This window comes from Mobula birostris, chromosome 2 (genome assembly GCF_030028105.1).
Source record: "Mobula birostris isolate sMobBir1 chromosome 2, sMobBir1.hap1, whole genome shotgun sequence".
NCBI lineage: Eukaryota > Metazoa > Chordata > Chondrichthyes > Myliobatiformes > Myliobatidae > Mobula > Mobula birostris.
This window is the reverse complement of record NC_092371.1, coordinates 32,037,237-32,050,369: the sequence shown is the minus strand read 5'-3', so window position 1 is coordinate 32,050,369 and position 13,133 is coordinate 32,037,237. Positions and strand designations below refer to the sequence as shown.

At 40.0% G+C, this 13,133-nt stretch overlaps 1 long non-coding RNA gene across 1 annotated transcript; it reads right to left on the bottom strand.

Moving 5' to 3' along the window:
* Positions 1-3,199: 3,199 nt before the first annotated feature.
* On the bottom strand, positions 3,200-10,907 carry LOC140208152 (uncharacterized). Its single transcript, XR_011888673.1, has 5 exons — positions 10,631-10,907; positions 9,840-9,882; positions 8,664-8,727; positions 5,514-5,590; positions 3,200-3,487 (listed from the first exon to the last, which is right to left on the bottom strand). It is a non-coding gene; the product is annotated as an uncharacterized lncRNA (long non-coding RNA).
* Between the last annotated feature and the right edge of the window lie 2,226 nt (positions 10,908-13,133).

Sequence of the window (13,133 nt, the reverse complement as noted above, 5' to 3'; positions counted from 1 at the left end):
ACAATGTTCCTCCAGAACCATTGTGCTACATGAAACAACACAAAACTACACTAGACTAAGTGAAACAACACAAGGCTACACTAGACTATGTAAAGCAGCACAAAAACTACACTAGACTACAGACCTACATAAAGTGCACAAAACAGTGCAGGGCAGTACAAAAAATAATAAAACAATAGGCACAGTAGAGGACAAATTTCAATATAATGAGTGATGTAGATGTCAGTCTCGTCTGAGTATTAAGGAGTCTTGATGGCTTCAGGGAAGAAACTGTTGCGTAGTCTGGTTGTGAGACCCCAAATACTTCGGTGCCTTTTGCCAGATGGCAGGAGGGAGAAGAGTTTGTATGAGGGGTGCCGTGGGGTCCTTCACAATGCTGTTGGCTTTACGGGTGCAGCGTGTGGTGTAAATGTCTGTAATGGCGGGAAGAGAGGCCAAAGGATGTGCCACAGTTAAGGTCGTTTTTAGGATTTGTCAACTACTATGCAGGTTTCTGCCAAACTCGGGTATTGTGCTTCACCCCTTGAACTCATTACTGCCGATCGGGAAGAAATGGCAGTGGGCAAAGCAGTGTGAGGTGGCTTTCAAAAAGGTAAAGGAAATGGTGATGTCAGGCACTGTATTGAAGCATTCTGATTGATGTCATCCAGTGACGTTTGCCTGTGATACTTCATCTTCTGGTATAGGTGTAGTTTTGTCTCATGAGTGATGGAAGTGAACACTTCATAGCCTCTGCATCATGTTTCCTTAATGCTGTGGAGCAAAAATACACACAGTTGCCAGAGAGACCTTGAGTCTGGTTTGGGTGTAAAATATTTTAACCAGTACCTGTATGAGAGAGAGTTTACCCTTGTTACTGATCATCAACCACTGGTGCCCATTTGCAATCCACAGTAGGGTTTCCACTAACAGGAGCAGCACAGGTGCGGAGATGGGCTCTGTTTCTTAGAGGATGCAATTGCAAGATTGAAATCAAGAGGACGCCGAGTCGTGGAACTACTAACAGTTTATTTCGTTTGTCCTTGGAAAAGGAAGCACCAGAAACATTTACAAAAGAGGATACTCCTTTTGATGTATTCTCTCTAATGCAAATTGAATGTCTTCCTATTATGGCAGAGATAATCCAGAGGGAAACCAGAAGAGACGCCGCACTCTCTCGGGTCTACATTGCAACCCAAAAATGGCTGGAATGTGCAGCAGAAACATCAGTTTCTCCATTTTGTCCAGCACTGGGATGTATTTGCCCTAGATGGCGCTTGCCTTATGTGGAGATTGAAAATTGTTCTACCATCCAAGCTGAGAGCTAAAGTGTTGGAGGAGCTACATGCCAGTCATCTTGGAGTGGTTTAAATGAAAGCATTGGCGCAAAGCTTTGTCTGGTGGCTTGGGATAGATCAGCAGGTCGAGTAGCTTGCCATGCACTGTGTGGGATGCCACATGTCCAGAAGCTGCCAAGAGTAGTACCACTTCATTCCTGGGAATGGCCTGCATTGCCCTGACAGAGGATTCATGCGGATTTTGCCGGACCATTCATGGGCACCGATTTCTTCGTAGTGGATGCAGCTACAAAGTGGACAGAAGTGTTCCAGTAGCCTCCTTTAGAGCCTCGCACACTGTTGATGTGTTGAGAAGCCTCTTCTCAAGTACTAGTGTTCCAGAACATTTAGTCAGTGACAATGAACCAACAGTTCATGGTGGAACAGTTTCAGTCATTCCTGAAAATGAGTGGAATAAGACACATTATATCTGTGCTGTACCACCTAGCTATAAATGGCTTGGTGCAGAGCCTAAAGAACGCACTGAGAGCAATGTCAGCAGAGCACACTGCACTAACACTGAATCAGAAGTTTGCCAATTTCCTCCTTGCATAATGTAGCACATACCACATCTAACAACTCACCTGCTATGCTGTCCCTGGGTCTTCCCTTGCGTTCACATTTGGTTCTCTTCAAATCCAATCACAGAAAAAGTATGCAGGACAAACATCTGAAACATATTGAAGTCTCCTCAAACAACGAGATTCGATGTTTCACTCCTGGACAAGCACTTCTGATGAGGGACTACAGAGGTGATCAAAAGTGGGTATGCAGAAAAGTTAAAGACAGAACTGGACCCCACTCCTACACAGTGGAATTTGTGTCTGATAACATCTGGAGGCAATTCATTGACCAGTTGATAGCAGATTCAATTGTTGGAGAAGAAAGGTGATGTATTTAATGTTTCAGTAATATTTGAGTAATCTTGTGTGTGTGTATATATATGTGTTTTTGTGTGTGTGTGTGTGTGTGTGTGTATACATTCTTGTTCATTTAAATCATTATGGCGTGTATGTGTGTGTTGGTAGGTGGGGGGGTGATAGTATACTGATGGAGGCATACAGGTTTATAAAGGGATAAATGGGGTGGATAGTTAGAGACTATTCCTTATAATGGGATAATAAGGGCATAGATATAAGGTGAGGATTTTTTTTTTCACCCAGTTGGTGCTGTAATCTGGAAAGCACTGCCTGTGAAGGTGGTGGAGGCAAGTGCTCTCACAACACCTGAAGGGTATCTGGATGAGCATTTCAATTGCCAAGGCACAGAAGTTTACAAACCGGGTAGAATTGAAATTAGTATAGGTGGGAACTTGATGGTCAGCATGGTCACGAGCCTGTTTGTGTACTCTATAATTCTAATGGAATAAATTAAAAATGTAATTTGAATATTTTTTCTTTCTCTTAATCGTATATGTATAGGAATTGTTTTCATTCTTTATGATGATTTAAAAGTAGTTAATTCCTACTACTTAAATTTCTACTATTCTACACTCTATAACTCAGTGAAAGTGCTTTCATTTATTTGGTTAAAGAGCCTTTCTGCTGCTTGAACTGCTCAGAGATGTCATAGATTCTCTGTAGAGGTTGCTGAATAAATATAGAAGCCAGAAGTTATTGTTGCTTGACCAGAAGAGAGGGCCTTGTATTAATCTACTAAAAACAGCAAAAGTGATCGCAGAAGCAGTCAAAGAGAGTGATGGTGACAAATGCAATGACAAATGTTTATCTGGAAACACATAGTTATGGATCCAGCAAAAACCACAGGGTATGTTGGACATTGTATTCAGTTTCGTGAAGCAATTAAGGCCAATGAAAACATAACATATTTCTAAAATCAGAATCATTTTTTATTTTTAATGCTAAAAAATGGAGATCCCTTTATTCATTGAAAACATTTCTTATTCCAAACTTACATGTCTGCAGTACTGCATGGACACATTTATTATCAGCCTTCTGTCATTGGTAATTATAGTGAAATAATAAAAAAATACTGAAATGTTTAATTTTGGTGTGTGAATTGCAATAAAGAACAGCTTCAGATAAACGTGGTTCTAAACAAAGGAGATTGAAGTCATTTCTTCCCAATGTTTCAGCTAACGACCGCTGAATCTGAGGCGAATCTGTTGATGTTCAATAATAGGTGATGTCTGTGGCAAACAGAAGGAAGTTCTAAAGTATAAAAAAGAAACTCAGTAAGCACATGGAACTGATAATATTTACTTATACATTACAGATTTTAATAATCATGGAAGCATTTACCTGGAAGTCTTTAATAGTAAAATTTGTTCATACATGCATATATATTTAGTCTAATGCACTGGGGAGGATCTGTGTTCTTGTACTTTTTATTATACTTCATAATACATATTTTCATGCTTCATTTAAGCAAACTTTCTCACTGCAAAATAGAATCAGCCTTCACAACTGTGAATTATTTACAATATCTCCCTTATTCAAATTCTTACATTCAGTTGTCTGGCCTTATGGTATCTGCTGGCAAAATAACTGATTTTATTCCTGTTGTAGTGTAAAATAAGACTGTGATTAAGTCATCCATCCTTTAAATATTTTCCATTGTAAGTTAAGTAATATCTGATCTGTATACTGTGTTAGCTACATTGACATGTTTTGTTTCCATATTCTCTAATACTAAAATACGAGCTCATATCATTTTTTTCATTCAGTTGTGTCCCATCATTTGCCAGGTCACTCATAAAATGCACCATCCTAACTCCTCAATAGTTTACTGCTAATATAAACAAAATGTTTTAATTGTTGAATTAAGAATAGCAAAATAAAAATCAACTGACGCTGGAAATCTGAACTAAAAGCAGAAGAAATTGGAAATACATGGCCGGTAATCCAGCTGTGGAGACATAAAACAGAGTTAGCTTTTCTGTCTCCTACATGACCTGCTGAGTACTTTTTGTTTCTATTAAGAATAACCATTGGTTGACATAACAAAAGACACCTAATACCCATGAAGGTGGTGAATCAAAGGCAAAAAGAGAAAACAAGTGAAAAATGAATAAACTTTTGGAAGTGATCATAAAACCAATGTGTCAGCGGAGGCACACTCTAACAACTGATTAATTTGGAAGAAATAATGTTAAAGTGCCAATCAATGTTAAAATTGCAATTGAAATATTGAAATAATATATTCTATGTAATTCATTCAAAATAAGGTCAGTAGTGATAACATCAGTCTTTCTGTTTATGAGTGAAATTTTTGAATTCGAAGTCTGTTCATTCATTATACATACTTTGTTCAAAATCACAATCAGTACGGTAGTGACCCCTATGGGTCTGAAACAGTTAACACGACTGACTCCTTAAACTGGAATTAGGAATTTGAAAGTATACACACACTTTAATGCAAAATCAAACTTAATATAAAATTTCAAAATAAAAATACCTTAAAGGAAATGTCATGGAGACATTCTGAATTAAATTCCATTTTTTAATGTGCATTCTGAACTAAAGTTTTCATTACAGACATTGAAAGGAAGGTGATGCAAGGAGGAGGTTGCTGATTCAAATGATTAGTAGTTGATGTTTGTCTGAGACTCACTTCAAATGTAACCAAGTGGTGACTTGTACACAAAAAATATTTGGTTTTTAATTAACAAGTCCACGTGTAAATGATTTATTTTAATAAAGTCTTGAAAGCCTGTGCAAGATGACGTATGAATGCATGCAGCAAAATTCTTGTACCAGAAATATTTTAAAATTCAGCAGATATAGTATAGTGGGTATCAGCTTTTATAATCACCAAGTGTGAGGCAATGCATTTTGGGATGTCATATATTGGGTTCTGATTCACCAAGAATTACTGGGTGATTTGCTCTTGTCTAATGTTAGTTTTGCCCAAACCAAAAAGTGCCTTGTCCAACTCCTTAGTGAATACCTTTCTCAAAATGGCACCTGCCTGCTTTGCCTCAGAGATGTACTTGTTTGCTGCAGACATCATATTTTGGATCACTCATGGCACCTGTCATGGCCAATAAATACAAGTGCTACTGATCAGTATGTTCTGATGAAAGCTAACCCTACTTCTTTAGCTGAAGCTGATATTTGGCATGCGAAGACATTCAAGTAGGTTTTGCTTTTATTTCAGATATCCAACATCTGTAATTTCCTTTTGCTTTTGTACATTGCATCATATGGGATGCACCATTCACTTAACTCACTTTACCTTATGTGGCTGTACAATAATGTTGGAAAGTTTGATCTGGTCTATCAGAGGCAGTGAATATCCATTGGCAAGGACAGCTGCATAAAACAATAGTTTGTGTGCCAGTTATAAGTATGATAGGCTTAATTGTTAAATTAACATTAGGCCATCTTACAGTTCTGACCATACCTTTAGTTTGCAACTTATTTCTCTTTCAATTTCTAAAAACATTTCATGGTACACCTCTCATCCACAACCCCTAAACCACCCTCCTTCTTCAAAAACATTGATATATTCTTCCTAATACCACACTGGATGCAATCTTGTGAACTGATGATGTTACTGCGTGGAGCCTCGAAGCACAATTAAATGTATAAATTGTTGCATATTGATTTTCCAAAAGTTGATGAAATGTACTTATTTCTGATCTTTCTTCCAGTCTTGAAAACATTGATTCTTTGCAAGTGACCTTAAATAACGTGTAAGCTTTGACAGTGACATAAAACATAGAAAATGACAGCACCCTCTAGTTCACTGTGTTCTGCTGATCTTTTAACCTACTCTGAGATCAATCTAACCATTCCTTCCTACATAACCCTCTATTTTTCTATCATCCATGTGACTATCGAAAGGTTTTTTTTAAAAAATGTCCCTAATGTATCTGTCTCTACCATCACCCTTGCTAGGGTGTTCCATGCACCCATCACCATCTGAGTAGAAAAACTTAACCTCTGACATTCTCCCCCCCCATACATTCCTCCAATCATATTAAAATTATGCCCCCCTTGAATTAGCCATTTAAGACTTGAGAAAAAGTCTCGGGCTATTCACTTTATCTATGCCTCTTATCATCTTGTACATCTCTATTAAATCATCTTGCAACCTCCTTCACTCCAAAGACAAAAAGCCCTAGCTTGCTCAACCTGTCTTCATAAGACATGCCTTCTAATCCGTGTCATCCTGGTAAATCTCCTCTGCATCCTCTCTAAACCTTCCACATCCTTCCTATAATGAGGCAACCAGAAATGAACACAATACTCCAAATTTAGTTTGACCAGAGCTTATAGAGTTGCAATATCACTTTTGGCTCTTGAGCTGAATCCCTGCCAGCACACCATATGCCTACTCAATTACCCTATCAACTTGCTTGGCAATTTTGAGGGGTCTATGTACATTGATGAACTGTTTTATCTAGCTGTCTACATGAACTTTAGCAAGATCTTTGACTAGGTCCTTCATGGCAGTCCAGTTTGGAAAGTTGGATTGCATGGGATCTAACAGGGAGATAGCAGGCTGGATTCATAATTGGCTCAATGGTATGAAGTGAAGGGTGATGGGTGAGGGTCATTTCTCAGACAGGAAACCTGTGTTTAATGGTGTGCCAGAGGGGTTGGTGCTGAGAACTTTGTTGTTTGTAACTTATATAAACAATTTGGATGTGAGTGTAGAGTGCATGGTTAGTAAGTTTTCTGATAGTGCAGAAGGTTATAAAAATTACAGGGGCATCTTAATTGGCTAGGTATGTGGGCTAAGGATTGGCAAATAGCTTTCAATCCAGATAAATGTGAAGTTTTGCATTTTAGGAGATCAAATCAGGGTAGAACTTATACATTGAATGGTAGGGCCCCGGTGAGTATTATGGAACAGAGGGACCTAGAATACAAGTGCATAGTTAGCTGAAAGCAGCGTCAGAGGTAGACAGGGTGGTGAAGAAGGTGTTCGGCATGCAGGCCTTCATTGAGTATAGGAGTTCGGTAGGAAGTTATGTTGCGGCTATATAAGATGGTGAGATCACACTTTGACACTGAGTATTCTGTGCAGTTTTTGTTCTAGGAAAGATGTTATTAAATTAGAAAGTGTGCAGAAAAGATTCACCAAGATGTTGCCTGGACGTTGTGGGGAGGGGGAAACAGTGTGGGTTGATTTACAAGAAACCTCTGCATAGACTGGGACTTTTTTCTGTGGAACAATGGAGATTAAAAGGTTACCTGATAGGAGTATACAACTTCATCAGGGGCATAGACAGAGTGAAAACATTTAATCATTTTTTTTTTTCTGGGGTTAGGGTGAGGTGCTGAAAGCAGGAGGCTGGAGGTTTAAGATCAGAGGCAAGAAATTTAAAAGGGACATCAGGGGCAGCTTCTATATGCAAAGGATGGCGTGTATTTGGAATGAGCTGCCAGAAATAGAGGTTGAGGTGGGAGCATTAGCAACATTTAAAAGCCACCCAGATGAGTACATGTATGGGAAAGGTTTCGGGGAGCTATGGCCAAATTAGGGCAGATGGAACTAGCTTGCTGGGCAACCACAGTCAGCATGAATGATATGGGCTGAAGTGCCTGTTTTCATACTGTATGACTCTACCACTCTAGTAATGCAATGCCCAATTAAAGTCAGAATATGAATCCTAATTGATTTTCACTTTATGAGTAACAATTATTGTCCCTGTTGCAGTCCAGTATTGAAACTGAACCTGTGATTTTTCTAGCATTTAATATTTGGGCCTCATGCCCAAGGAAGCATGTGCTAGGATTGGAGAGGTCCAGAAGAGGTTTACAAAAATTATTCTGGAGATGAAAGGGTTAACATGTGGGGCGTTTGATGACTCTGGGCCTGTACTCAATAGAGTTAGAGGAATGAGGGGGAATCTTATTGACACCTAACAAATATTGAAAGGCTCGGATAGAGCGGATATGGAGAGGATGTTTCCATTAGTGGGAAGAGCCTAGGACCATAGTGTACAGCCTCAGGAGAAAAGGACATTCCTTTACAACATACAAGGAGGAATTTCTTCAGCCAGAGGGTGGAGAAGCTATGGAATTCAGTTGACTGTGGAGGTCAAGTCATCTGGTGTATTTAAAATGGAGATTGCTAAGTTCTTTGTTGGCTGTGGGTGTCGAAGATTATGGGGAGAAGGCAGGAGAATGGGGTAGAGACTCAAATAAATCAGCCATGATCAAATGGCGGAGCAGACCCAATGTGACAAATGTCCTAATCTTGCTCCTATGATCTACTGATCTTCTTGATCATCTGCTTCCTCAAAAAAAATCAGTTATCAGCAGAGTTTACATTTGAATCAATTGAGAGATTTTTGTACTGCTGAGGATAAGAAATGGTGAAATTAATGTAGACAATCTCAAGTAAAAATTACAACTTCCTTTGGTTACTTACAGTTAATGCGTGGTAAAATAACAATGGAAATTAAGAAATCAATTCCAGCTTGTAGACAGTTTACCTGAGAACAAAGCATGCTATAATGAGGAGAAAGCGATCACATGCAAATAGATAAGAAATTTTGATTAAATCACCATGTGACATGGGGGACCTTAATTTCAAGATACTGTAGGCTGGCAGATGGGATGTTGGATTCTGGGCCTTGTGGGTTTAAGAGGGCTGGGGCAGCATTAGATTGGCTGTGGGATGCAGTTGAGTTTGGAAAAGCAGAGCAGGCCCTCAGGAGAACCTAAGGTTTTGTGATGTGGGGCTGCAGTGGACAAGGGGCTTCACCTTGCTATGATGGAAAAGTCTGTGAATTACTGAGATCCCAAGAGGCCAAGGGGAGATTCCAGACAAGGAACAATACAACCAAGACCTCAATGGTGAAGCCGGCAGAAGATGATGACACATCACAACAATAATGAAGGTGGAACAAGACTGCAACAGGAAGGGTTCCCAGTGATCTTGCTTTCCATACCACTGCCTGTGCATCTGCCTCCCCATATTAAACAAACTCGTGCACAGGCGTTCTCCATTAATAAAATGCACCCTAGCATCTTGGATTAAGTCCCGTGGGGATCAACAAGTGATGAAGGGGCAGTACATCTGGAATGGTAATTTCTGGAAGCCGCTAGTCATGAACAAGCACATTGGGTAGTGGGGTGTTCGATTCAGTCGTTGGGCTCTTGGACTGAGGCGGAAAGAGGATTTCGGCAGCTAGACTAAGCAGCCCTATTTCGGACCCACTCTGCTCACTCCTGTTGGGGAAGGGGCTGGAAAAGAGAACAAGGGGAGGAGGCTTTGTTCAGTGCAGTGCAGGCAGCGTTTCCAGAGGGTGAGGGATAAGCGAGCAGGACTGACATTTGTCAGATGTTTTCCAACTGGCATAAAATGCCAAAGAGTTCGCATTTCACCCTGGGGGATAAAAAAAACATTTTTGATTTCATAATGTTGGAAAAGTCTATGTTTTGTAACTGACGTTCTCTGTAGTTTTTGTTGGAATTTGCTCTTGCTGTGTTTTGGAGGCTTCATTCATGCCAGTGAAATTATGAATCTACAGTGGGAGGGAGGAACTTAAAGTTCTCGTTGTCAAAAGTACAAGTACAAGTACAAAGTCTGATTAATACTTACTTCAAATGGACCAATGTTAGACTTCTTTAGAGATAATTCTACCCTAAAGAAGAACAGAAATACATATTATGAAAGGTTAATTTTAATATTAAACGGACACCTCATTGCAGGTTTTGTGAAACATAAGGGTTTAAAAAAGGGAAGAAAGACTAATGAGATCTTTCATCAGTCTGCATCATATCCATAGAGGATTTTTAGTCCCAGTGCATATTCAAGGGCACATCCTTTGAAAAATTCACCACAGAATACCCAGAACCCTGTCCTTGTTGAAACAGATATTATGGTGGTGAAAGAAGTTTCGTACCATGCTCTTTCCTGGTCCCATCACCAATTTCCCACCACCCTTTCCTCCTCATCCCCAGACACACAGATAGACAGGCACGCACAAACCACACCATCAACTTGTTGATGACAGGGTACTTATTAACAGTAATGACCATTAAAATATTGTGAAGTGTTTCAGAAACTTTCTTTTGGAAATAATCAATACTTGAGAACTGCTTGACCCACATGTTACTTGTCTCTTGTAATTCTAGATGCAAGTTGGTGTGGCATATAGGCAAGGGATGAAGCTAAAACTGCATAATCCTCTTATTTCAAATCCTCATCCTCAAATTCTCTGAACACTTCAATGTCAGTCTAAGTTTGCTAAAATGATTAGTTTATTGCAAACTGTCTTAAGCACCCATATTTGCTTTTTATTCTCGTTCACCTCCTATCCTGACTAAACTATTAACCGCTTTGTTTCACAAGTCTTATACCAGCTGATATTGAAAGTAAACCATTCTTACAAAACACCACCATCTATTTCCTCAATGAACTCTTGGATTGTGTTTTCATGTTGTCAAATTTGTGCTTTCCTTTTGCTGAATCTCATGTGTGAATTACAGCAATCAAGTTTCCGTTCCATGCCATAGTGCAGAAGTGTTTGTAGTTAAAGACACATGAAATGAAAGCGAAAAGGATTATGTATGCTCTTCCTGTGACCACTGCGTTTCCTCCAGGTGCTCTGGTTTTACAATAACATGAGAGGGGAACTGGCCACAGTTGACTGGAAAGGGACACTAGTAGGAAGGACAGCAGTGCTGCAATGGTTGGAGTTTCTGTGAAAAATGAGGGAAGTGCAAGAATAAGAAGACGTTTTTGAAAGGAAGAAGGACACTACGGTGGCTGACAAGTGAAGTCAAAGCCAAAGTAAAAGCAAAAGAGTGGGCATACAAGGAAGCCAATGCTAGTGGGCAGATAGAGTATTGGGAGCATTTGAAAACTTGCAGAAGGAAACTAAGAAGGTCATTAGAAAGGAAAAGATGAATTATGAAAGGAAGCTGGAAACTAATATCAAAGAAGATACTAAAAGCTTTTTTTAAGTATATAAAGGGTAAAAGAGAGTCGAGGGTAGATATCAGACCAATAGGAAATGACGTTGGAGATATTGTAATGAGGGACGCAGAGATAGCAGAGGAACTGAATGCATATTTTGTATCAGTCTTCACAGAGGAAGACATCTGCAGTATACCAGACATTCAAGAGTGTCAGAGAAGTGAAGTATGTGCAGTGAAAATTACAACTGAGAAGGTGTTCAGGAAGCTTAATGGTCTGAGAAATCTCCTGAACCTGATGGAATGCACCCTCGGATTCTGAAGAAAGTAGGTGGAGAGATTGTGAAGGCATTAACAATGATCTTTCAAGAATCAATAGATTCTGGCATTGTACCGGATGACTGGAAAATTGCAAATGTTACTCCACTATTTAAGAAGGGTGGGAGGAAGCAGAAAGAAAACTATAGACCTGTTAGCCTGACATCAGTGGCTGGGAAGTTGTTGGAATCGCTTGTTAGGGATGAGATTACAGAGTACCTGGAGGCACATGACAAGATAGGCCAAAGCTAGTGTGGTTTCCTGAAAGGAAAATCCTGCCTGACAAACCTACTGCAATTTTTTGACTGACAAAGGAGATGCAGTAGAGGTGGTATACTTGGATTTTCAGAAGGCTTTTGACAAGGTGCCACACATGAGGCTGCTTAGCAAAATAGGAGCCCATGGAATTACAGGGAATTTACTAGCATGGGTGGAGCATTTGCTGATTGGCAGAAAACAGTGGGAATAAAGGGATCCTATTCTGGCTGGCCGCCAGTTACCATTGGAGATCCACAGGGGTCAGTGTTGGGACCACTGCTTTTTACAATGTATGTCAATGATTTGGACTATGGGATTAGTGGATTTGTGGCTAAATTTGCCAATGATATGAAGATAGGTGGAGGATTGGGTAGGGTTGAGGCAAAAGAGAGCCTTAGATAGTTTAAGGGAATGAGCAAAGAAGTGAAAAATGAAATACAATGCTGGAAAGTGTATGGCCATGCACTTTAGTGGAAGAAATGAACAGGCAGACTATTATTTAGGTGGGGAGAGAATTCAAAATGCAGAGATGCAGAGATACAAAGGGTCTTGGGAGTCCTTGTACAGGATACCCTAAAGGTTAACCTCCAGGTTGAGTCGGTGGTGAAGAAGCCCAATGCAATGTTGGCATCCATTTCTAGAGGTATAGAATTTAAGAGCAGAGATGTGATGTTGAGGCTCTATAAGGCACTCATGAGATCACACTTGGAATATTGTGTGCAGTTTTGTGCTCCTTATTTTAGAAAGGATATGTCTGGCTGCTCTTGGGCTGTATTTGTTGTTTTTTTAAGAGAGTGAGGGGGGGATCTCATAGAAACATACCAAATGTTAAAAGGCCTGAACGGAATAGATATGGCAAAGTTATTTCCCATGGTAGGGGAGTCTAGGACAAGAGGGCACAACTTCAGGATTGAAGGACGCCCATTTAGAACAGTGATGCGGAAGAATTACTTTAGTCAGTGGGTGGTAAATCTGTGGAATTTGTTGCCAATAGAGGCTGTGGAGGCCAAGTCATTGGGTGTATTTAAGGCAGAGATAGATAGGTTCTTGATTAGCCAGGGCATCAAAGGGTATGGGAAGAAGGCAGGGGAATAGGGATGACTGGAAGAATTGGATCAGCCCATGATTGAATGGCGAAGCAGTTTTGATGGACTGAATGGCCTACTTCTGCTCCTATATCTTACGGTCTTATGGTTTCCTCCCACGGTCTAAAGATGTACCAGTTGGTAGGTTAATTGGTCATTGTAAATTGCCCCATGATTAGGCTGATTAGGGGGTTGCTGGGCAGCATAGCTTGACGGGCTGGAAGGGCGTGTTCCACATTGTATCTCAACAAACAGACAAATAAATAAATAAATATTGAAATAAAGTGGGCCTGTAGCTACTCAAACCTGCTGTG